Raw genomic sequence first — 23861 nt, forward strand, 5'->3', positions numbered from 1 at the left:
TGAGGACTGTCCTGAAGGAGGAGGAGAGAGAAACTTCTTTGTCAAGCAGTAACCATGTTCCTCTGGCTAACCTGTTACAGTGGACAGTGTTGATGGCTTTGTCTTAGTCCTTGCAGACTAACTACATAAAACTGAACTGCTGAATCCACTACATTTAAATACATAGCTTCTGTAAATGTTGAGTCATCCTTTTACCCACTAGTTTTGTGAAAAATAAAACATGTATTTACATTCATCATTTGGCCTGGTCAGTCACAAATTTACATTAGTGTTATGCATGGTCCTGCTTGATTTGGGTGGTGGGCACTATTACTTACTTGTAAAAAGTGTTTTTTTTTGTCTGTTTATTTAAAGATGTGCATGGCTAGGCCATTTATGGTTCCTGTGATTATTTGCCTAGTATGGTTCCTGTGTTCCTTTCAGGGGCATTATATTGAGAAGGCTGAACACTGTGATGACTAGATATTTCTTTTATTATGACCTTGAAAACAAGTACTGCCCTCTCAGTTTTGGTTTACTTACCTTGATAAGTGCATACTCCAATTTTTAAAACCTCTGCGTATTATTATTATTATTATTTTAACATTATTTTACCAGGATAAATCCAACTGGACACAAAGTGTCCATTTTCAGTGGAGTCATGGGGAGAAAAGCTCCAAGGAAGTTAACAGAGTACATACATGGTTTAGATAACAATAAAACACTGGCATACAAGGTAAGAGAAACAAAGAAGTACAAGAACAATTTTGTAAAACAGTAAGATACTCAAACAATAAGATACTCAGGAGTAGAACCCCTGTTTGCAATATTTACAAAAAAGAGTACATATCAAAAGGAACTTCAGAAGCTCTGTATGAGATTACTTAAGCAGAAGCAGAAAGAGGTGGGTGGTTATCATTTCCATCATCTGAAACTGCTGTGCATCAGGCACATCACTGCCCTCTCAGGGACCAGACTATAACGTGTGCTTGTGTTGTGGTTTGCATTGTGCTTGCTGTCTAGCTGATTAGATTCATCGCACAGAGATTCGGAATTACTCATGTTGCTGTGTTTCTACCTCAGTTTGTTTTGCATGGATTGCTACAACGAGGAGTGGCCGAATATTAGTGTCACACCCTGTGCCAGACTGAGATGTGAGTAATTTAAAAATCATGTTTAGAGCTGTGAAGTGAACTTCTGGTTTTGCGTAAAAATAAAAAAGTGTTTGTGTGCAACTTTATACATGCACAAAAAAGTGTCTGCATTTTTTTATTTTGTAAAAACTAGTTTGATTCAAAGCCTTTTCTTAAAAATGTAATAAAAAAAAAAACTGCTTACAAACATGGATGTCTAAATAGACCCAGATGTATTTATCTGCATAAATAACTAAAGCAGTTTTGTAATTGCGAACCTGTTAAAGTAGTAGTTTGGCAAAAAAGACTTATGATTAGTCAGTCCACTTAGACTTTGTTTGGAGGCAGTTTTTAAAACTCATTTTTCTTTTGAAAGTGGTATGAAATGGACTTTTGTTTTTACACAGAAAAGTGTTTGCATGCATAAGGATGCATACAGCAAACACTGTTTTGTGCAAAAACAAAAGTCTATGTAGCACCTTAAAACATGCTTTATTTATTTATTTATTTATTTACAGTTTGTTGATTAGCTTATTCCCAGAAGGCCAATGGTCTCTTCTCAAGGGGGATCAGAAATGGTGTTGTTCATAGGTAAGTACTAGTTTAGCTGCCCTTGTGGACCATTTTAAGCTTGCCAATTTCCTTCAAAGGTGAGAATCGAGCCTTGTACCTTGTGTCAGTGAAGCAAACAACTAACTGTTATGCCAACCCCTCATACTGACTACTGAAAATTTGGCCAGGGCACCAGGAAACTTCAAGTAGTCTTTGAGATAAGTGCTATGGGATCTTTTACATCTGCCTGAGCTACCATCAACTCAGGCAGATCGTTCTGCGGTTTAACATTTCATCTGAAGTATTCCAAACATTATCATGTGTTTCAGTATGAAGCTTAATTTAGAAGGAACATGATGTAAAACGTAATCACATACCACTACTTGGGTATGGTTTGTCCTTATTGTCTACTTTTGATAGAGTTTTGCAAATGATCAACTATCATTCCTAATCATTCCCCTTGAGTGTTTGTTGATTCTGACTTCATTATGATATTTCACGGTTTAGAGCATTTGATTCTGCATAATTACACTCCTCTGTTTCCATTGTAGTTGTATAGTACTATTCTCTGTATTCTACCTCATTAATGGCTTTGCCTGTCTGCAGCTACACTGCATTTTTTTGAATAAACAGCTTTTATGCAAGCTTTATGCTCAATCTGCATAAAACGTAGCCATTTGTATAGTGCGCAGCCTACGTGCAGAAGATTATTCTGCATTTTACATGATGCATATTGCTGGCAGTTTTTGGTAACATTTTGTTAGCTATTTCTTTTTTTCTCAAAAATGTTTTTATTATTTTTTTAACAAAAATAAAACAATTATTTACATTTTAGCTAAAATAAACTATGTACACAGTCCATAACAAACTTTATAAACATATATAGACAATATGGAAATCATTCAATCAGTATTTCTCCGGTAAAGATTGCATCTTCTCCCAAGCAATTAAATTGTGTGTTACATTTTTTGTTGTCAAGATTTCTTTTTCATATATATGTTTGGCTAAATAGATACATTCATTGTTAAAAGAGAGGGTAGAATCCAATTTCCAGTTCTTTGTTATAGCTTTCCTTGCTACTGCTAGAATTGACCACAACAAATGCATTTGAGATTTGGGTACACTTTCTAGAACTGGTACATTGAATAAGATAAGAAAGTCATTAATGTTACATGTATCTTTCCATAAAGCTTTACAGAAATTTCTAAATTCATTCCAAAATGAGGATAGCTTTCCACAAGCAACAATCATATGTAACCAGTCAGCATTTGTTGATTTACATCTCTTTCATTTTACAACATCCTTTTTATACATTTTGGCAATTTTTTATAGAGTAAAGAAGCACCTATGTAGAAACTTCCATGTATAGATTCTCCATTGAAGAGAAGCTGTTATTTTTCCTGCTGATTTTAAATATAGCTTTTTGTTGTTAGTGGTAAAATCTTCTCCATTTATTTTAGTGGAGTAATTATAAAAATATGCCTCAGTAAAGCTAAAATCATCTCTGATAGTTTTATATAACACGGAGATGAAGGATGTACCTCTTAGGGAGCCACTAATAGCATTGTATATTGTGCCTAGTGTATTAGGTGTTTTCCTTATGTGTTTCTAATTTTATTATGTAAAAATTCCCTAAAGGATTGGATATCTAACCAATTACTATTTTGTATGCTGTATCTAGCAATTAAGGAGTCAGCTGAATATAATTTGTTCATAAATAGAAATTGGTTCCAGTATAACAATTTACTTTCTTTAAAATCTAACATTTTGTTTATATCAAATGAGATTAAACATTCACTAGAGAAGGCAATTGGAAAAATAATAATTATTAGATTTTTGGTTAGGTGATTGGAGTATATAAGACTCTTAACATTTTTATAATATCTTATTAATAATTGAGCAGAATTTTATATTTTGTTTATTATCTTGCATATACATTTTTCTTACCCATAAAAATGTTTCTATCCATTTGAGTAAGTGGTTCAAGCATTGTTCTGTTATTTTTAAATAAGTTAATTCCATGTATTATTTTCCAATATGATATGTATGAAGTATTGAAACATAACAATATTACATTGACAATAGCAGCTTTTATATAAAGAAGAGATGAAAAAAATCAATGTCTTCAGTAGATAATCTATATAAAAGACAACATTTTTTTTTAGGGAATTCAGCTAAAAACAATAAGGAAAAGCGGCAACTAATTAAGTTTCAATATACTGGCTTCTATTATTTATTACATGTTCCTAAAGGTTATTATTATATATTTGTTTTCTAATAAACTATATGACGTTAAGATAACATTTTCCAGTCTAACTTATGCTTCTTTGAGGCTTACAATTTATAGGGCCGTAAAACACAAGTCTATCTGGGTTCACTACATATGACCGAAGGCCATTTGACTGAGACCAAATAACCGAAAGTTCATTTGACTGAAAACTCATTTGACCGAAAAACAGCACTGGCAGGTGTAAGCCCTGTTTCCCACTGTAGTTCAATCCTGGAGTGAGAATATATTGTCAGGGGGGTACATAATTGCAGTTTATGCACTATTATATACATGTGTATCCATTAAAAATGCATTAAAACATACATCAATAAAAACTGGTTGTAAAATGTGGGGGCTGCTCCCCCCTTTCTTTATATTCTCACTCCAGGGTTGCACTACAGTGGGGAACAGGGCATATATAACTGCCAGTGCTATTTTTCGGTCAGATGAGTTTTCGGTCATATGGATTTTCGTTCAGATGAACTTTCGGTCATTTGGTCTCAGTCAAATGGGCTTCGGACATATGAACTTTCGGTCATATGTAGTGAACCCATCTATCTACGCTAATAAGTCTAAATCCAACATTTCCCCCTGGCCTAATGACTTTTTGTTCAATGTAAAATGAATAATTGTATATCCATTTATCACTATAGAATATATGAACGCATCTGTCTAAAAAATATACGTATCTACGTACACAACTGTCAAGATGTACAACATGTCTGCTGTAATAATATACACTTAGAAGTAAAACATCTCTTTTTTTAAACACATATCTTAATGAAAAGTTTTTAAGTCTATGTCATGCAAGTGTTAAGGAGTTCGTATAGGAAAATACTTTGTATTCTGCCTAACTGAAATCAGTTTCAAGAGATAATGTCGGGCTGGCAACTCGACACCGTAAAACTCTGCTGCCAGTCATGAGTGGACAGGTGATCTGCTGTGCGACCCCTAACTAGGAAAAGCCAAAAGAAGAAAGAAGAAGAAGACCTTAAATTAGTTAAATTAGTGTATGAAAGCATAAACATTCTTAAGATTCAGTATAACTACTTTGCGTACATTCACAGCAGTGTTACACCTCTCAACCCCTTCTTCTTCTTTCAGATCCTAACAAAGTAATAAACTGCAGTGGGACCAAGGACCATTAATACAGACAATTGTCAATCATTACTTTAACATATTTAAAAAGCCAATATAACAACAAGTCTCGTATCAGCATGGACTCTGAAGGGCATAATGTTTGAGACTCAAAAGGCTGTCACTATTTTCTAGTTTCAGGCTATAATGATTTGTTACCACTTGGCTATAATGATTTGTTACCACTTTGCTATAAAATCACCATTTTAAGAAAAATGGACCTAAAACACAAGGCAAAAATCTGGATACACTGTGAAGATCTGCACAACTGAGAGGCATGGACAAAGCATGTGTTCAGATTATATGTGAATAGATGCTTTTGTTATTTCTCTTACAATTTTAATGTAAAGCCAGTTTGTATGCTTCTTCTTTTACAATAGTTGTTATACATTTAAGTTAAATGCACTTGCAAGATTATATTTCCCAGTGTAAAAAGCTTTTAGTTCTTTTGAAGTGAAACGAAACTCTTCCGACGTTCTGGTTGGATCATGCTGCCTCTTAAAGTTCAAAGGTTGAAGGCCTGCACTTGGGAGATAATGCGGCGGGTTTTATAAGACGAGGCCACTTCATCTATGTACAGGCTCGAGCCAAACCTGGAGGCTGTCAAAATGAATCTTCAAGGTTAGTTTACAAAAGTAGTCAGAGGATGAAGATTTTAATGATATAGTCTCGTGGACATGATTTACATGCCGTGAAAGAGTCCAGTGGCTCCAACTGTTTTCAAAAGCTTAACTGCAATAATCAACAGGTTTTGTAATACACCTCAGAATGACCACCCTCCATGTGTCACAGGGAAAACATGGCTGGGAAACATTAAACCAATAACTTTTATAAAATTTAAACACATTTCATAAGCAGTTCACATACTAGAACCAATCTACTGCAGCATATGACCAAAAGACATAGTTGATGTCTCAGTGACATATAATATATATATCTCACTCATCACACTCGCAGTTAAGATTCACCTCTCAAATGGAAAACATTTTCAAAGGCATTTTTGCATTTTTTATATATGACCAAACTATAATTAGCATTGGATTCTCAGTGAGGATATTGTCTCTCTTGTTTTAAATTATGACTGTAATTAAAAGTATATGTTTATCAAAGCCTATAAACACTTACACGAATGTAATTAAAAGCAGACATACTATTTACAGAAATTATTTCACCAAAACAGACTAAAAAGTTACTTATTGTTGGCCCAGCAAATGTTTCTTAATATGAAGATGTTTTATGTAGTGAGTTATTGATCTTCTTTCTTTTTCATAAGTCACAAAGGAACAAGAGTAAATTACTTTTTCTTTTATTTTTGTAGAATGACCTAAAAGTAATAAAATTAATTATTTGTTATAAGCAGATAACTTAGAATATAATTGTTTGTTTGTCTCTAGATTTTTTTTTGTTGTCTTTTACAATCCAATCACTTTTTGATGGTTGTCTTTTTAGAGTAGATGTAGTATCCATTTGTTCTTCTGTAGGTATTAAATTTTTATGCTGAACAAAAATGTAAGCTTCTTGTAGAGTTTCGGACAGGGTTGCTGGAAATCTGGCAACCCTGGTCTCGGAATACCGTTTTTCCTTCTGGTAAGCTGATTCTCATTTTAACAGGGAATACCAGTTGTGATTTGATACCAGCTTTTTATAATGATTTTAAAAGAGGTACATATGCCTTTCTCTTTGTGGTGACAGTGGAAGAGTAGTCATTGTCAAATCTCAGTGTTTGATTTCCCATTTTTAGAGGAAAAAGAGCCCAAGCAGATTTTAGGATAAGATCTTTATCTTGGCTTGATATAAATTTCACAGTAATGGATCTTGAATGGGTGCTCTTATTATATGAATTTGCAGAGGATAGAGATCTGTGAGCTTTTTCAAATCAAAAAGAAAGAAAGAGCTTCTGGTAGATTTAAAGTTTTTGTGAGCCATGTTGTTAAAAATGTCATCATGTTGTCTCGTTCCATTCCTTCTGGTATTCCATAAATTCTAATGTTATTCCTTCTTGATCGATTTTCCAAGTCATGTATTTTGTTGGTAAAACTCTTACTCTGTTGTAGAAGGAAATCAATATTTTTTTCTTTCTCACTTAATCTGTAGTCTATGTCAGTCACTGATTCTTCTAATGCTGTTGTTTGACTTTTTTGTTGTTGTAAGGCATCACTTAATATTTCAATCTGCTTTGATTTTTATCCACTTTAATGCCTAATTAACTATTTTCAGTATTAAGTCTTGTATATTTGCTAGTATTGCTTGTAGTTCTTTTTTCATTGAGTTTTCTTGTGTGGATTTAGCAAAGCTCATCTTTCCTCAGTGAATAGTTATCTCTCCCCTTCTTCTTCCTTGAAATTTGACAGGAAAATATAAAGATTAATAGTTGAAAAATACACCAATATATAGCGTGTAACTCCCTAGATTGTGGATCAATGGCTTTCAAAGTATTATTGGTGGATTATGTGGATAATTCCTGTCAGAATTAATCTGATATTGCAGAGCAGAAGATTTGTGCTGCTTTCAAAATGCCATCCAAGCCGCACACCCTTTGTCAGCTATTTCTTTTTTTTTAGTTATATATTCTTTTTTTTTCCAAATATTTTATTGATTTTCAAAACACAAAACATAATTTCTACTAGAATACAAATGAAACAAAAGACAAACTATATACAATATGATTTGTCAGCTATTTCTGATGGAATTAAGTTTTCAAAAAGTTCACAGGTTTATAGCAGTCAGAGTTTTCTTTATCACGTTCAGTTTTTATTCAGAAAGAAATGGTGTCTGGTAAGGTTTCATTTCATGTATTTCTGCAGTAGCTGTGGCAGTGTACTTGATTTAATTGGCTTGTCACTCATGTCTGCTAATTAAGGGTTCCTTAGCCTGTTGTAAGACTAGCTGGTGTTGCCTGCTGTTGTAGGCTATTTGGGCAGTTCATGTATTGGATTTGGTCTTCTAAGAACTTTGGCTTTAAATGGTTCTTTGACTCTCTATTTTTATATTTTACATTCCCTTGAATACTTGTGAGTTTTCTTTCTTTGAAACTGCATGGATCTCCGTAGATATTACCTTTTGCTTTAGTGGCTCAGTTTTTTTTAGAGTTGCACCCTTACCATTGTTCATTGTACTGTGGAATCCACAGAGATGGGGATACTGATTGGCAAGACCACAGCTAGTATTTTCTTCTGTCTTTGAACACACTTTGGATCTGAATCTGGGTACATAAGTTGCTAAGTGTTTTTTGTGCGACTGCACGTCTTACTGACGTTTCCAGGGCATTTTGCACCAAAGGTCTGAACCTCTTAAGAGGCCAATGTGGAACACAGACCTTAACGATGTGTGACAAATGGTCAAAATGTGGAACACCCTATTTTCATACTGTGCGAAACATGCCATTGCCATGGAGCATGGTAGAACATCTGTAAAATTCAGTAAGACACTTTTCAGATCCAAAACCTTTGTTTTATAATCTGCAATACCATATCCACACCATAAGTAAATGAAACAGCACTTTACAAAAATAAAATTCACATTTACTAAACCGACATTACAAGTTACACAAATGATTTTAGTTAGACCAAGTTAAACAGCATCCTGTCTACTTTAAAGCATATCATTACTATAAATAATTCACTTTTGACATCCATCCTGACATACCTCTCAACCTCTTAGTGCAAGAAATGTGGACAAAGCCCAATGTAATAAGGGGACAAGCAGCACAAAACTAGAGACACTAAATATCGCTCTTATAAACTTAGAAATATTGCTCTGATAAACTTGGAAATATTGCTAGAATAACAGGATCTGTGTTGGTATACAACAGACATACCAGGGACAAGCAGCACAAAAACAGAGACACTAAACATTGCTCTTATAAACTTAGAAAGTTGCTAGCATACAGGTTCTCAAGGATAGAAATTCTTGCAGAGGTAACATTGCAGCTACATTTATAAAGCACTTACCTCTGCCTATAATTCATACAGGTCTCCACACAGCATGAAATTTAATCTAAAACGATGATCTGATCACCCCCAGTTGTCCAGCAGGCAGCAACACAAACCTCAGCCTTCTAGTGACCATCTGACTGATCTTGAGCCACCAAAGCAAGGCCCCTGAAGTCCCTTCGTCTTGCTGACTCCTCTCCTGGGTTCCGAGTCCCAGTCCCAACATATTCAATCCACAGCAGAATGTGATTGACCTGTATTGGGGAGCTCTCATTGGCTCCTGTCTTGAAACGCGTTACTTGATTGGCTCATACACCACATTCGCAATTGGTTGTAAATGCGGTGTACGAGCCAATCAAAAACTGTAGAGCACAGCCAGTGCTGTGTAATGTGGAAGGACAGCACAGCTATACATTGGTTTGTATACCGCGATGCAGATTAACAGTAATTGCGGTACACAAACTAACCAGAATGCGTGTAGTGGAGCCACAGCTGTTCAATGCAGAACAGCGGAACAGTGGCTTCTCTCATCATTAAATAATCCAGAGCACTTGTATTCTTAGTTTTGCACTGGCTTGCAAATGGTCATTTAACAGAATTTTTGCTAGTGTGCTTGCTAAGAAACATGACACACAACTTCTAATTGTTTGTCAGGGGATGTAGTTTAGGAAGCTTGAATTATACATATTTCTCAAGAAAGTCACTGTTTTCTCATTCAAAATGGGTCTACAGATCTGACTACATGGTGTCAACAGTTGTGAAAGGCAGCAGCTGTGGTAATTACAGAAACTAAAACCTGTGTGATGGAGTAGTTTTTTGAGGAAATGGAGATGGCATTAAAGACATTCTGCCAAATCTTCTCAAAACCTTATGGGTGTGCTGTGAATATTGCCAGGTCTGTTTCAATAACAGTGAAGAAATATTGACCTTTTTGGTGGATACTGCCATCAGGAAGAATGGGAACTTTGTGGAAACTCTTGAACCCATGGATATGCGCTTCTTTGAGAACTAGTTGGACTGGGTACATGTACATGAGGCCACTACATCACTTAAATTTGTGTGGCAAGGTTGTGGGATCAGATGAGATCTGGTCAGAAATGCTGGATATTGAAATGACAGAGTTAACATATGTTTTCAGTGTTGGTTGAATGGGAGGAGATAGTTTGATTGGTAAACTAAGAAAATGTTCCCCATTTTCAAAAAGGGAAGTAGGATTACTTATCGTAGTTTTGGTAGGGTTATTCTACTCCACCTGCTTGGGAAATGGAGAGGATTCCTTGTTCAGTAGTTCAGCCTCCAGTTCAGGAGTAGTAGTCTGAATTCTATCCTACCTGTAGAACAGTAGAGCAACACTGTCTTTAAATGGATATTGGAAGGGCCATGGGGATTTGTCATTAAGGTTTGTAGCTTGCCAGTGTGGTCTGCTTACATTTTGTGGACCTTGAGTAGGCATGCTACTTTGTACCCAAGACTGCTTTTATGGAGGAGTAACAAGTGCATAGGCCCCATGACCTAGTGTTTATAGATTGAAAGATTGGATGCATTCACTACTTTCACAGTGGACATTGGATGCCATTAACCATGTATACTTTTTACCTTCTGGATAAGGTAGCAAGGTGCGGCCATACCTCTCAACCTGCTGACATTGAGAATCTGGGCAGATGCTCTTGAAAAGTAGGTGTATCCAGCCAGAAATCTGGACATCTAATTAGCATGCTATTTGCTAACCGGATAGGATGATGCTTCCATTTTCCACAAAGGTTATAGGGTTACAAGGTCCTCAGAAATGCAGGCTTAAAGAACTGAGTGTGAAAAAAGGAAGCAAAACAATGAAACAAAGCATTGTGTTGCACAAAATGGACAAGCAGTATACAGGGACCTTTTCAGTCATGAAGCAATGCACAATTTTACTGGGCCCTGATTTGTCCATTTTGAGTAAGTGAAAAGAGTTGTAATGTAGTGGGTTAATTAAGGAGTTTACCAGCGTTTGCTCAATAAAGCATAACAGAAAGTAGAATAACCAGATGTTAATTATAGTGACCCCTCCCACTTGCTATAGTCAGTTATGTTAACATTGTTAGGTTTTAATATTTTAATATACTTGTCTGTATTCATTTTAAATTACATGCATCTCTTCTGCACATTGTCTGTATTTCCTTCTGAAAGGGAGCATCACAAACTTATTAATATTCACATATAGGTTACTTCCGGCTCTAGATATTTAGTTGTGGCAGGTATTTCTGAAGCTAGAATGGGCCTATATTTAATGTATGTCTTCTTGCTAACTGCATTAACTTAAATTTCTCTTGTCTGTGGCTAGGGCTATGGGTTGAAAGAATCTGCTCACCTCTGCAGTTAAAAAAACAAAACTGCAGTAATATCTATAACTATCTAGAGAGATATACACCACAAAAATCTGATTGACCCCTTTAAAACATGATTTATTTAATTTTGCAAACCTCTTTATTGAATTACCACTTGTGATGTTGGCAAATTTAAATTTATATAAAAGTAATCAAACTGTAGTAACAAGTTCACATTTACAAACATTATACTTCATCTGTATTGCTATATATCATATAACCTAAGCAACATTACAAAAATTATTCAATTCCTGTCTTTTTTTTTTAAACAAGAAACATCTTTATTCAACCATCACTTAAGACATATGCAATCATACATTTATATAAATGAAAACAAACCACACCGAAACAATCCTAGCTGCAAGCATTTTACATCACAAACCATACTGACACACTCCCAGTTGCAAATATACATCCCTTATAATCTACCCAGCCATTTTCAGTCAAACATTGCATAGTTCATTTAAGTCCTGCCTTCTTTTAAACCTCATTCATCCTCTGTATGTATTGTTCCCACAATTCTCATTTTTTCTATGTAGTTTGCTGCTTCCCTTTTCTAGTTCTCTCAGTTCCTGTTGTTTTATCTCTGTTACTATATTCACTCCTTCTAGTATAGCTGGTTTAGATTTTGATTTCCCATTTTCTAGTAATTGTTTTTTGGCAGCCACTATAACAGCAAGGCCTTACCATGTGTAGACAATTTTGATTCTGTATGATAGCTCAAGAAAAATCATCTCCCTCGTCACACCTGTCTGCCCACCCAGCATCTTCAACAGTGCATTCCGCAGGCAATCCTTAAAGTCCGCCAACTCACCACACACGTTAAATATGTTCCCTTTTACCTCTTTTTTCCCCGTCACACTTCTAACATTTGCTGTCTACCTGAGGAAAAATTCTCTGGAGTCTGTTTGGGGTATAAAAATACCTACGTAAACATTTCCACCAAAAAATCCTAAATCTTTGAGAGTTTGTTGCAAATTTCGGAGACATACATATATCCTCCCATTGTGTCTTTGAGAATTGCTTATCCAGTTTCTCTTCCAAGTCCTTTCTAATCTCCTCTGATTGAGTCTTATAGTTACTCTACCAGTGCTGGTCTTTTGTTTAGAAACCCCCCATTTTCTTTCTCTTTGCCTATCCTCTGATATCAGTCCTTGATAGGAAAGGCAGTCTCTAACCTGCAGTCCAAATAAATTATTGGTGTCTTCCCATTCTGTCATCTTTCCCTCTCTCTTTATTTGCTCACAATTCTTTGGTTCCTTTGCCAGTTTTCTCCAATAAATTCCAGCCCCCTCTTGCTTATTGTCTGTATCCCAAATTGCAGTCATCCCTATCAACAGGATCTCCTTTTTCCATTCCCGTGTTGGCATAGTTCTTAAGATACTTTCTGCTACTTTACTGATCTAATATTATGATTATTGTTCTTTTTCTTAAAGGTCTGCATACAAAATCCCAGTCTCTCCTTGTTTTTTGAGCTTCATTCCTGTTTCTTCATCATCCTTTTCCACTTTGAATTATAGATTTCTGCTTGTTCTATGTATAGGAGCCTTAACTGTGTAGCTGTGAAGAACCCCTTCAAATAGGGTAATCCCAATCTGCCCTGTTCTACTGGAAGAATCAGCTTATCCCATTTGATTCTTGGTGTTTTCCCCTCCCAGATAAAGTCCTTCAGCTCTTTATTGCTATCCACAACTTCTCCTCTGGTTGATAACTATATGCCTGTCCTGTGTACAAGACTAATGGGAATAAAAACATTTTAATTGCTGTACCTTACTATCCATATAACAAAGCTTCCATTTTCCATTTTCTCAGTTTTTGTATTATCTTTTGTTTAGTATCTTCCCACATATCCTTAGCTGGCACAACAGAATCATTTTTAACCCATACCTGTAAATACTTCATTTTATTGTGTCCCCATAAATATAGATATTGCTGAACTAATTCTTATGTGAGTACTTAATTTACCGCTATTGCTTTTGTTTTAGCTTCATTAATTTTGTATCCCAAAAAGATCTGAAACTCACAACAACACTGTAATGTCTCTTTCTAGCTTTGTGAGGTATAAAATAATATCATCTGCAAATAGAGCCAGCTGTTGACTACCATCCCAATTATATTGTTGAATTTCTGAATCCCTTATTTTGTTTGCCAGTGGTTCTAAATATAATACAAATAACAAAAAGGGAAAGAGGAAACCCCTGCCTGGTTTGTCTGCTCAAGTAGAAATTATCAGAGAGGTCCCCACCCACATTAATTTTCACCTCTGATCCCTCATATATCCTCCTCATCAACCTTCTATTTCTTCAGGAAATGCAAATGCTTCCATTGCCCTGCTTATAAAGTTCTTGCTTACTCTGTCAAATGCATTCTCTGTATCAAGACTCCCCAACAACAATCATATTTTCTTACATTCTGCTTCCCTCTGGATCATTGGCGTTCTGTTAATGTTTGCAAATGTTTGCCTCCGCTCCACAAAAGCACATTGATCGATAGCTATCAATTTTGGCATCACTTTTAACATTCTTTTAGCCATTATAGACACAAACATCTTATAATCCTGGTTTAGTATTGAAATGAGCCTGTATGAACCTGGATCTGATGGATCTTTGCCCTCTTTAGGTGTTATAGTTACCACTGATTTCTTCCAGGATGTTGGTACTGCTCTTCCTCTTAAAATGATGTTAAACAAAACCTTCCAGATCTTTATCAGTTTTTCCCCTTCCAGCTTCCAAGCTTCCACAGAAATACCATCTGTTCCTGAGGACTTTCCTGTAGATTGGTTATACATCACAATTTTTATCTCATCTCCTTCTATCCTAACCATTAGTAATTGAGCCTTATCTACCTTTAACCTTGGCATATTTAATTCTTCCATAAACATTTCCATCTGTATCTTTTCTTGATTTCCATATTTCTCTGCTTTATACAGACTTTCATAGAATTTCCGAAATATTTCTAATACCTCTACAGGATCTCTTGTTACCTTCGCTGTTATAAGCTCCTTAAGCTTAACGAGAGCCCTTTCCTCTTTCTGTTGCCTGAGTCGTTGTGCTAAAAGTTTTGTGCTCTAGTATTGTTGTTAAAAAAAACTTTGCTTAACAGCAATCTTTCTAAACTTTTGTATATTATCGAGATAATCCCTTATTTTGTGCTTAGCATTCTGCAGTTGATCCTCTTCTTGTTTTGTGAGACTCCCCCTATTTTGCAATACTTTAACATTTGTCAGTCCCTCTAAATAATTTACTTCTTAACTATAGCTCTCTTTCTTTTATTTAAACAATATTTTAAAACTTCACCTTAATTTTATCCCACTCCCTAGCTATATTTTCAGAAGTAATTTCTATCCTCTTGAACAGTTCCTGAAGCTCCTGAATAATCTCTACTACCTGTTCCTTAAATTCCTTTATTTTCAACAGATAGGTGGGAAAGCGCCAATGTCTAATTTTTATTTCATTACCCTGTGTTTTTATTTTATTTATTATTGGAGCATCATCTGAAATAGTTATTGGGTACATATCAAAACCTTCAATTAAATGCACACATTCCTGTGAAATATAAATTCTGTCTAGCCTCGCCCAGTTTTTATATCTTGGGGAATAATATGTAAATTACTCCCATTTCTGAATTCACTTTTTCCATGCCAAATATTTTCATAATTTTCTTCAAAAATCTACTCTCTTTTGTTATACTTTCCCTTCTTGGCCCCCCAGATGCATCTTCACTGCTGCAAATCAAATTCAGTCCCCACTTATAAGTAATATTCCTTGCTGAAAGCTGATTATTTCTCCCAGAATTTTCTTAAGCTCCATTATAGCAGTCTTAGATGGAATATAAATACATGCCAGTGGAATCCTTCTCCCTTGCCAGTAGTCCCTTAGTATTACAAATCTACCATTATGATCTTTTTTATCTACTGTCACTATTGGCGCTCCTCTCACAATTAATATAAGTACTCTTCTTTTCCTTTCTCCCAGATATTCCGCTGTATAATCATCCTGAAAACCTTTCGTTATCAAATTCACATGTTCAGTTATTTCTAAGTGTGTCTCCTGTAACATAACTATTTAAAACATGATTTACAGCTTCAGGCTCAGAGTTGCAAGGAGCCATAAGACTAAACTACCCATGTTTCTGACTTGTAACTGGATCACATTACTGTATACAGAATCATGATGTGTTTACCTGAAAGTAGAATTCCATTACTGTAGTTTGTGTTGTAGTTAATCACTGAACACCCTTGAGGAGGGTTGGAGCACATGCAGACAGACTTGTTTGTCTAAACAGCAAAGGGCAACATTGTTTTTGCTTAATTGTAAATTAAAATTTGTCAATGAATGTTTTGGCATTTTGTTGACTTCGTCTTTGAAAATGTGATGGATGCACAGAATAAACTGTTTCATACGCATGCTGGCAGCAGCACGCAGGATAGGTGAGTCCAAACACACACAAAAATGAATAAAACAACCTTATGGTGTGTGTGTGTGTGTGTGTGTGTGTGTGTGTGTGTGTGTGTGTGTGTGTGTGTGTGTGTGTGTGAATGTGTTTATGATTGTAATTGTGTTGGAGGCTGTTACTTTGCAAGTAATGAAAATTGGACAGCATGTTTGTATGGTAGTCCTCTACTTGATCATTCAGTAATAACAGGAGTTTAAGCATGTTATGAACTGTAAAGTAAGAACACACACAAAACAAACACATTATTTAAATGAAACCATGTATAAAAACATTTTTAATAAACACACAACATTTCCACCTATTGTAATGAATATCCTTTCACAGAAGATTGAGAGATGACTGAGAATGGCAGTACTTTTGCCTTGTAATTGATACTGTTGTTTTTCATTGGTGCAGTGTTCCACAAAGTAACAACTGCCTTTGACTCCCCTCCTCTGAGCCAGTAATTAAGGAGCCTAAATCCTTACTACTGACACCAGCGAGGGGCACTTACTTGCAGCAAAAACAGATATACACAGTATTCCCAGGTGCAGCTGTCTGCTCCAAACTCATTTCCCTTAAGAGCGCACAGGGAATACACTCAGTCTGGAGTCTGGGTCTCTCTCTCTCTCTCTCTCCAGGTCCCCACTAAGATTCCCCACTGGCACAGCTATAGAGTTGAATCCTTAGCCGAGTTTGCCAGGCCAAGTCCTCCACCACCCTGTGTGAAACCAGTACTGTGTGTCCCTGCTCCAAGTAACTGACAGACACAAACTCCTTGAGATCTGATTCACACACAGACACACACACACACACACACACACACACACACACCCACACACACACACACACACACACGTTCACATATGCCCCCTCTGCCATCAGGGCACTCCAAAGCCAGCTACTCTAGGGCTCTTACAAGGATACCCAATTACACTTTGTAAAATTAATATTAATACAAATGGTACTATTTGACCAATGCAGCAAGGCTTCCAGAATTGGCCACAACATCATGAAATAAATACAAGTACTCTCAAAGGTTAAAACATTCTCTGAAAGACCAACAACACTGAAAGGTTTAAATATATTTAATAATAAATAAAGAACATGAAAATACTTAATAAATAATTAAAGAACAAGAAAATGCTACATATGCATTTACAGTAAACACCACAGTTTCAGTCACAGGAAGTATTATAATAACACAGATTCAAACAGATACAGAAAAACAGTACTTTAACTAATCTCACTATATTTTCCTGACTGATCTAAAGAATTACTATTCCCTAGTTCGCTTACTAGAGCAAGATGAAGTGGGTGAGTGGTCTTCCTTCTTGGTCAGGTTTCAAAAGCAGACTGCTGTGAGACTTTTGTCTCATCTGGGATTAAAACATAATTTCAATCCTGGATTACAGAATGTCATCACATACATCTGGTCATCTGACTTCTGGTTCCCATACTGCCCCCCTTTACTAGAAACCGAACCAGAGTCTTGCATGTATGTGTTACCATACACACAGCTAGAGCTTTACTAAGATGTGTTATAGCATCTGGAAGCTATAAAACTATTTCAACACTTCCACCCTTCCAGAGTAGCAATTAGTTCACTGCTAAAGACACTACAGCAGGATTCCTAGTCCTTGTTTTCACAGACATTTCTTTTCTGGCTGCAGTCAGAACTGTAAGATGCAGTCTTTATGGTCTAAATCAGGTAATTTAATATCAGGATATTTTTCTAAAAGTTAGCTGGGGCTGAGTTTAACTTCTTCTCTTCCAGTATTTTCTGTTACAATACATACATTTAATCAGTTACAATAGTACAGTCTGACATACATGTGTATTTCTTTTCTGTCTAGCAGGACACACTGTTGGTACATTTTTAACACAAGCAGTGTTACTAATACATTTTTTAACACCAACACCTGTAAAAATCAGTTTGATATACAAATGGCATGTAATTAAAAAAAAAAACTCCAGCTAGCTATGTTGGCATATGTTACACATCCACTTCCCTACTTCTCCTGGCATAGCTGGCAATATTTCACATCGTCACACTGTCTATAAAAATTTTTATAACAATTTAGAAGCCTTACTCCCTCACCCCGTAGTCTTTCTCCCTATATGCTTACTCCATTTCTTGGTTGGTTAGCACAGACACAAATCACAGTAATAGGTTTTAGTTAAATGTCAGAAACATTTGTAGTTTAGTCGTATGGCTTCTTCCACCTCTGAGCCTAAATTTGTAAATCATGTTTAAAGGGGTCACTCAGTATTTTGTGGTACCCTGTTATCTGAAATCTGTATTTTTTTGCAAAATACTAGACCATTGAGGGAGAACAGGTGCAGCCATTGTTTGAACATTATGCAGTTTGGGACAGGAGGATTGCATCTTTGTTGTTTGGTAATGCTGATGCCTTGTTGACGTCAAATGAATTGATCTCTGCTGTAAACTAAAGTGATTTACTGCTGAGCTGAAAGTCAATAAAGCCAAATCTGAAATCATGATAGTCTCCTAGAGAAGAGAGGCTTACCTTCAGCAGGTTGTGGAGGTCAGCTACCCTAAATAGAGAGGCTCTTAATATCCTGGAAGACTTGTTCTTGATGAAGGATATCAAAGACTGGGACACTGTCCTCTGGGTGGCTGCAGTGGTAACAGAGCTAGAAGTATTGTAGAAGACTATGTTTGTGAAGTTAGAATGAAGTCATGTGATGACTGTCTGTCTCCTAGTCAGCGTTTGCCTCTCTCTTCACCTGTGGTCATCATTCCTGAGTAGGGACAAAATAAATGAGATCAGAAACATGATTTGATGAAAGAAGCCTCCTTCTTAGGGTTGGTGGGTTCAGTTTCTGTTATAGTGTGGACCAAGACAAGCTGGAAGGTTTCAGGAGGGAGCACAGCCTCTGCTCCTCTGGCTTAAGGAGAGTTTGTGCATCTAGTGAACATAGGATAGCTTTAGGTGCCCTTCTGTGAGAGATGTACTAGGAACAAGCAACTAGGAGGAGGCCTTAGGACGAACCCATGACATACTGGATATTTTATCTCTCAGGTAGACTAGGAATGCCAGGTGATGCACAGGATGAGAGGATGAGTTGGGGACTACTGTTTTTGCTAGAGATGTCTGGTTTGACTTGTTGAACTTGCTTTCCACTGTAGATCTCTCTTTCATAAACTGTTTTGGAAATGCATGTGTGACAAAGGGAGATACTGCCAGCACAGCTATGTGGAATTTTGTAAATAATTATGTCATTTGTGAATATCAACATGATTTATATAAGATGCTTGTGTTACAAATGTATTAGAACTGTATGTCATGTGTATATCAAACTGCTAGTACAGAAGCGTGTATTAAAAAGGTTTTTGCAAAGTGCTGTTTGAACTGTAATCACAGTGTGGTCTCCTGGAATACAACAAAATTATAGATGCACTATTGTAGCTGTGTAAATGTATATATTTTAACAGTGCAAACTGGAAAACAGAAAGTTAACTTCAGAAAAATAGCTGACATTAAATGACTTTATGGCTGTGCAATAAAATATGGTATTTTTCAGTTTTCAGTGAATTAGAGATATAGAGTCTATGCTGAGAAGCTTTCTGTATTGTCTTTGGCGTGTACTACTCACTACGTCTGAAAGTATGAAGGAATGCAATTGTTTTATGACTTTCGGCATCTGCCAAAGATCTGAGGTGTATGCATTTTCACAGGTAGATGCTAAATACTGCCAAGGATCCAGCAGTGGGGATTTCATGAGGGATAGTCAGATGACAAGAAATTATGTAATTCTGCAAGCTATTCCAGCAGTAATATTTAAGATATTAATTTGAGAGGTCTCTTAGAGGAGACAGGGCATTCTGTATTCCGTCTTGGACCTGACAAGAACCATTCACCACATCTGCCTTGCTCTGATGAAGTGAGTTTCTAGGGAACAGTAGAATTCTGTTGGATATAGTCAGGAGTATAGCAAAGGTTGGTTTAGATATTTTTCTTTCTTTATTTGAGACTGTCCTGCAGTGTTGCTTAAAATATTTCCTGTGATTTTGAACTCTGATGTCACTGTGAATATATACTGAGTATTTTCTTGTTATTTTATTATTTATTATTAAATATATTTAAACCTTTCATTATGGCTGATCTGGCTAGAGATATTTAAGTTTTGAGAGTACTTGCCTATTCATTTGGTGAGAGCTTGTGGGCCACTCCTAATAGTCTTGCTCTTGGTCAAACTACCATTAGTATTAATATTAATATTATACAGTAAGATTGGGTACCCTTTGTTAAGGGCCTTAAAGTAGCTGATAAGGATTTGGCTAGTGGCAGTGATAACTACCTTATATAGTCTGGGTAAAAGGGGGCATAGCTAGTAAACCTGTGTCATCCTTTCCCAGTGGTGTATGTGTGTAAATCAAACCTCAAAGAGTGTGTGTGGCAGCTACTTGGGCAGGAACACGAAGCACTGCTTGGACAGAGAGGGTGCTGGAAGTCTTGGCTTGGCCACTCAGCTGAGATCTCAACTCTGTAGCTGTGCCAGTGGCATGTCTTATTACGGATCTGGAGAAAGAGGGAGAAACCAGTCCCGGATTGACTGTTATTGGTGTGTGCTTCTCAGGGAAATTGCACTTGATGCAGAGAGCTGTATCTGGAAATACTGTGTGTGTACCTGTTATGCTACCAGTGAATGTTCGCCACTGGTTCCTGTGGTGAGGATTGAGGTTCCTTGATTACTGATCCATTGGTGGGTCATCACAGCATGGATAGATTATTGTTTCAAATTTCAGTAATGTTTTTTGAAAAGAAGTATGGTAACTGAACTGTGTTGTGCACATTTCTGCAAACTATTTCCAGGTTGCACTGCATTGTATTGGTATCTCTTGCGGTTTTAGTCTATTGATCAAATGCATTCCTTTGAGGTGGATGAGTTTAAATACTTGGGATCAACAGTTCAGAGTAATGGCGAGTGTGGAAGAGAGGTGAAGAAGAGAGTACATGCAAGATGGATGGATGGAGAAGAGTGTCAGGAGTGATTTGTGACAGACAAGTACCAGTAAGAGTGAAAGGGAAGGTCTACAAGAGGGTAGTGAGACCAGCTATGTTATATGGGTTGGAGAAAGTGGCATTGACAAAAAGGCAGGAGTCAGAGCTAGATGTGGTAGATTTAAAGATGATAAGATTTGCACTGGGTGTGACAAGGGTGGACAGGATTAGGAATAAGCATATTAGAGGGTCAGCCCAGGTTGGACGGTTTGGAAACAAAGCCAGAAAGGTGAGATTACATTGGTTTGGACATGTGCTGAGGAGGGATGCTCGGTATATTGGGAAAAAGATGCTAAGGATGAAGCTGCCAGGTAAGAGGAAAAGAAGAAGGCCTAAGTTGAGGTTTATGGATGTGGTGAGAGAAGACATGCAGGTGGTTGGTGTGATAGATAAAGATGCAGAGGACAGGAAGAAATAGAAGCAGATTATCCGCTGTGGCCCTTAACGGGAACAGCCGAAAGAAGAAGAAGAAGATTCCTTTGTAATATCACATTTGAAAACAGGTTCTAGATGTGAGTGTCCGTTTGAGTCTACTTATATAGTGCAGAGACTAGACTTAAAGGTGCATATTCATTTTGTTTAGTGGTTCTGAGCATATATTAATATCAAAATTTTATTCCTAATTTACAGAAATCTTGCATGCAGCTAAATAGAGACTATGCATTTTGTTTTATTGTATGTGCTTTGCTCATGAATGCAAGCTAAAACTAATGCAGCTTTTCTAAATGGTATGTTTAATCCTTTTTACACTAACTTAGTAAGCTAATAAATGCACTTTCAGGTTCTCCATTTGGCTGGTCTGGAATAGTGTTACCTGGAGATTGTTTTTATCAGATGCGCACCAGTTCAGAACAAACCGAATTATCACAGGAAAACTTGATGCATGTCGATTGACATTTTTTGGAAGCATGGTGCATTAAAAATAAACCATTTACAGTGGAAATGACCATATCTTGACTTAACCCATTATTCTTCAATCCCTTTGTAACCACAGACCTGGTAAATGGACTCTCTAAGTTAGAGTACTACTCTTAGCTGAGATATAGTATATAGTACTAAAGGATCTAAACAAAGCCTTTTTGGTACTAGTAGCTATAGAACATGCTGGGCCTAACACTGTGCTGCACAATTGCACCAGCTATCCAAACAAGTTTCCCAACGTTGATTCATAATAGTTAGTGACTACTGCATAGTTATTACTGTTTGCTCAGCAAACAGGGCAGAAATTGATAAGAGCCTCATTGTATAGAGATCTTTGATAAGGAACTTTCTGTGGCTACTGCTATCACATTTGGCCCCTATTGGCAGAACTTGAATTCTAGCACATGCAGATAACAGTGCTGTGTCGGATGACTTACTGAATGTACTGCTTCCAATCTGTCACTATAAAGTGTTTCTTCATGATAGAAATGAAGAATCAGGTCTCAGTCTGCCCCATGGAAAGTTCCAGCTCTTAAGAAGAGATAGGAAAGGAGAATTTTGTCCTTTTTACATCTCCATGTAAATACATTCTAATATAAAGAAAAGGCATGAACTTTTATCTTTCTTCTAAAGCAGACTTATTCTGTGCATTCAGACAACATTGGTAGCGTTACTTTTTACTTTCTGTTGCCATATTTACCCACCGTGGTACAAACTGTAGTTAATCGATACATTCTGAATGTATTCTTATATTCAAAGGTGTGCATGCACAGCAAATTTTAACCCTGTTCCCTAGTGACTGGCATCAGCATAAACAGAAATAAGGTTATGTCGACACAGTAATATTATTTTAATAAAAAGATTACAGAATTATTTTTTTCTTCAATGCCATAATGACAGTACACCATTGTAGCGTCATGGATAATTCATTTGCTTACCCGTAGTGGACGGAATCTGGTTTGGTTACTCAGACTGTGTTTTCATGATGAAGTAATGCCCCCATTTTAGGTAGTAAATGAACTACTTTCTCATGTCAGTGGTCTATTGCCATTGTCTTTAAATGACGGTAAAAGGATTACCAACAGAGTCAAGATGAAATAAGAAAGTCGTCACTCTATAAAAAGACCAAGGCATTCTGAGATGAATTAACCTACCTCGCACAAAGATCACAAAGAAACAATGAGCTACACATCATTGTGGAGATGTGTTTACAGATAAAGCAGTTTCTGAAGCATCGTGCAAAAGAAATTTTGTGCCTTGGGAGCACTTTCATTTTGTGCCCCCCCCAACAATCTCTTACTTACGGTATAAATTGTTTAACTTTTTCTTAAGGCAGTAACCGCCTACTGTTATTGCTACCTTTTAGAAGAAGAATAGTTTTTAAGCTCTCACAGGTCATCGTGATCACGTATAGACAATTCATAAATTGTTTACTAATTTATTTTGTTGTTGTTTTTAATAGAGCAGTTTGACACTTAGTTTACAAGCTGTCTGTAAGCAGTTGTGATCACCTAATGGCAAGTTTATAAATTGCCAGACTGTTTTAAGATGTATTGTCCCCTCCCCCCCCATATAAGTTAGAATGTCAGATACTTGCCTTCTCCCTTCCTGTGGAGCATTGTCAACTTTAATTGGTGCCATGAACATCAAAACAGCAGCAACGGAAATGGATACAGCTTCTCAGGTCTTTGGATTTAAACTCCTTTTGAGGTGGTCTTTTTCTATAAACGTTGTATAAAAGGTACCCAATCACTGTGCAGCAAGTTGAGAATAGGCTCTTTCCAAGGTTTCTCGAGGGATGTGATACTGTTTTTGTTTCATCCTGTTAGCATACATAGCTAATACTTCACTCAGAATTGGATTGTTCACGTTTAGAGAACATGTCCATTACCACCACCCCCAAAACATTCCCAGTATGTTTCCCAGATGCCTTTAGATCTTTAGCTACTCTCTCTCTCACCTGTAGATACAGTTGTGAATCATTGTGCTTTCTAGAATTACCACCCCCCTACATTGCCTCAGATTATTCACTGAATAGCAGCATTGCCGCTGATCAGGATGCAACACCTTTATATCACTTGGTTTCACCAACAATCTTTTCAAAGGACTAG

General features: G+C 36.6%; 1 protein-coding gene across 1 annotated transcript in view; it reads left to right on the forward strand.

Annotated features, from left to right (window-relative positions):
- The window catches only part of TSPAN17 (tetraspanin 17), a 1348708-nt gene that overhangs the window by 573900 nt on the left and 750947 nt on the right, over positions 1 to 23861 (forward strand). The window lies entirely within an intron of this gene.

This window comes from Protopterus annectens, chromosome 4.part0, assembly GCF_019279795.1.
Source record: "Protopterus annectens isolate FY-2018-M chromosome 4.part0, PAN1.0, whole genome shotgun sequence".
Classification (NCBI taxonomy): domain Eukaryota; kingdom Metazoa; phylum Chordata; order Ceratodontiformes; family Protopteridae; genus Protopterus; species Protopterus annectens.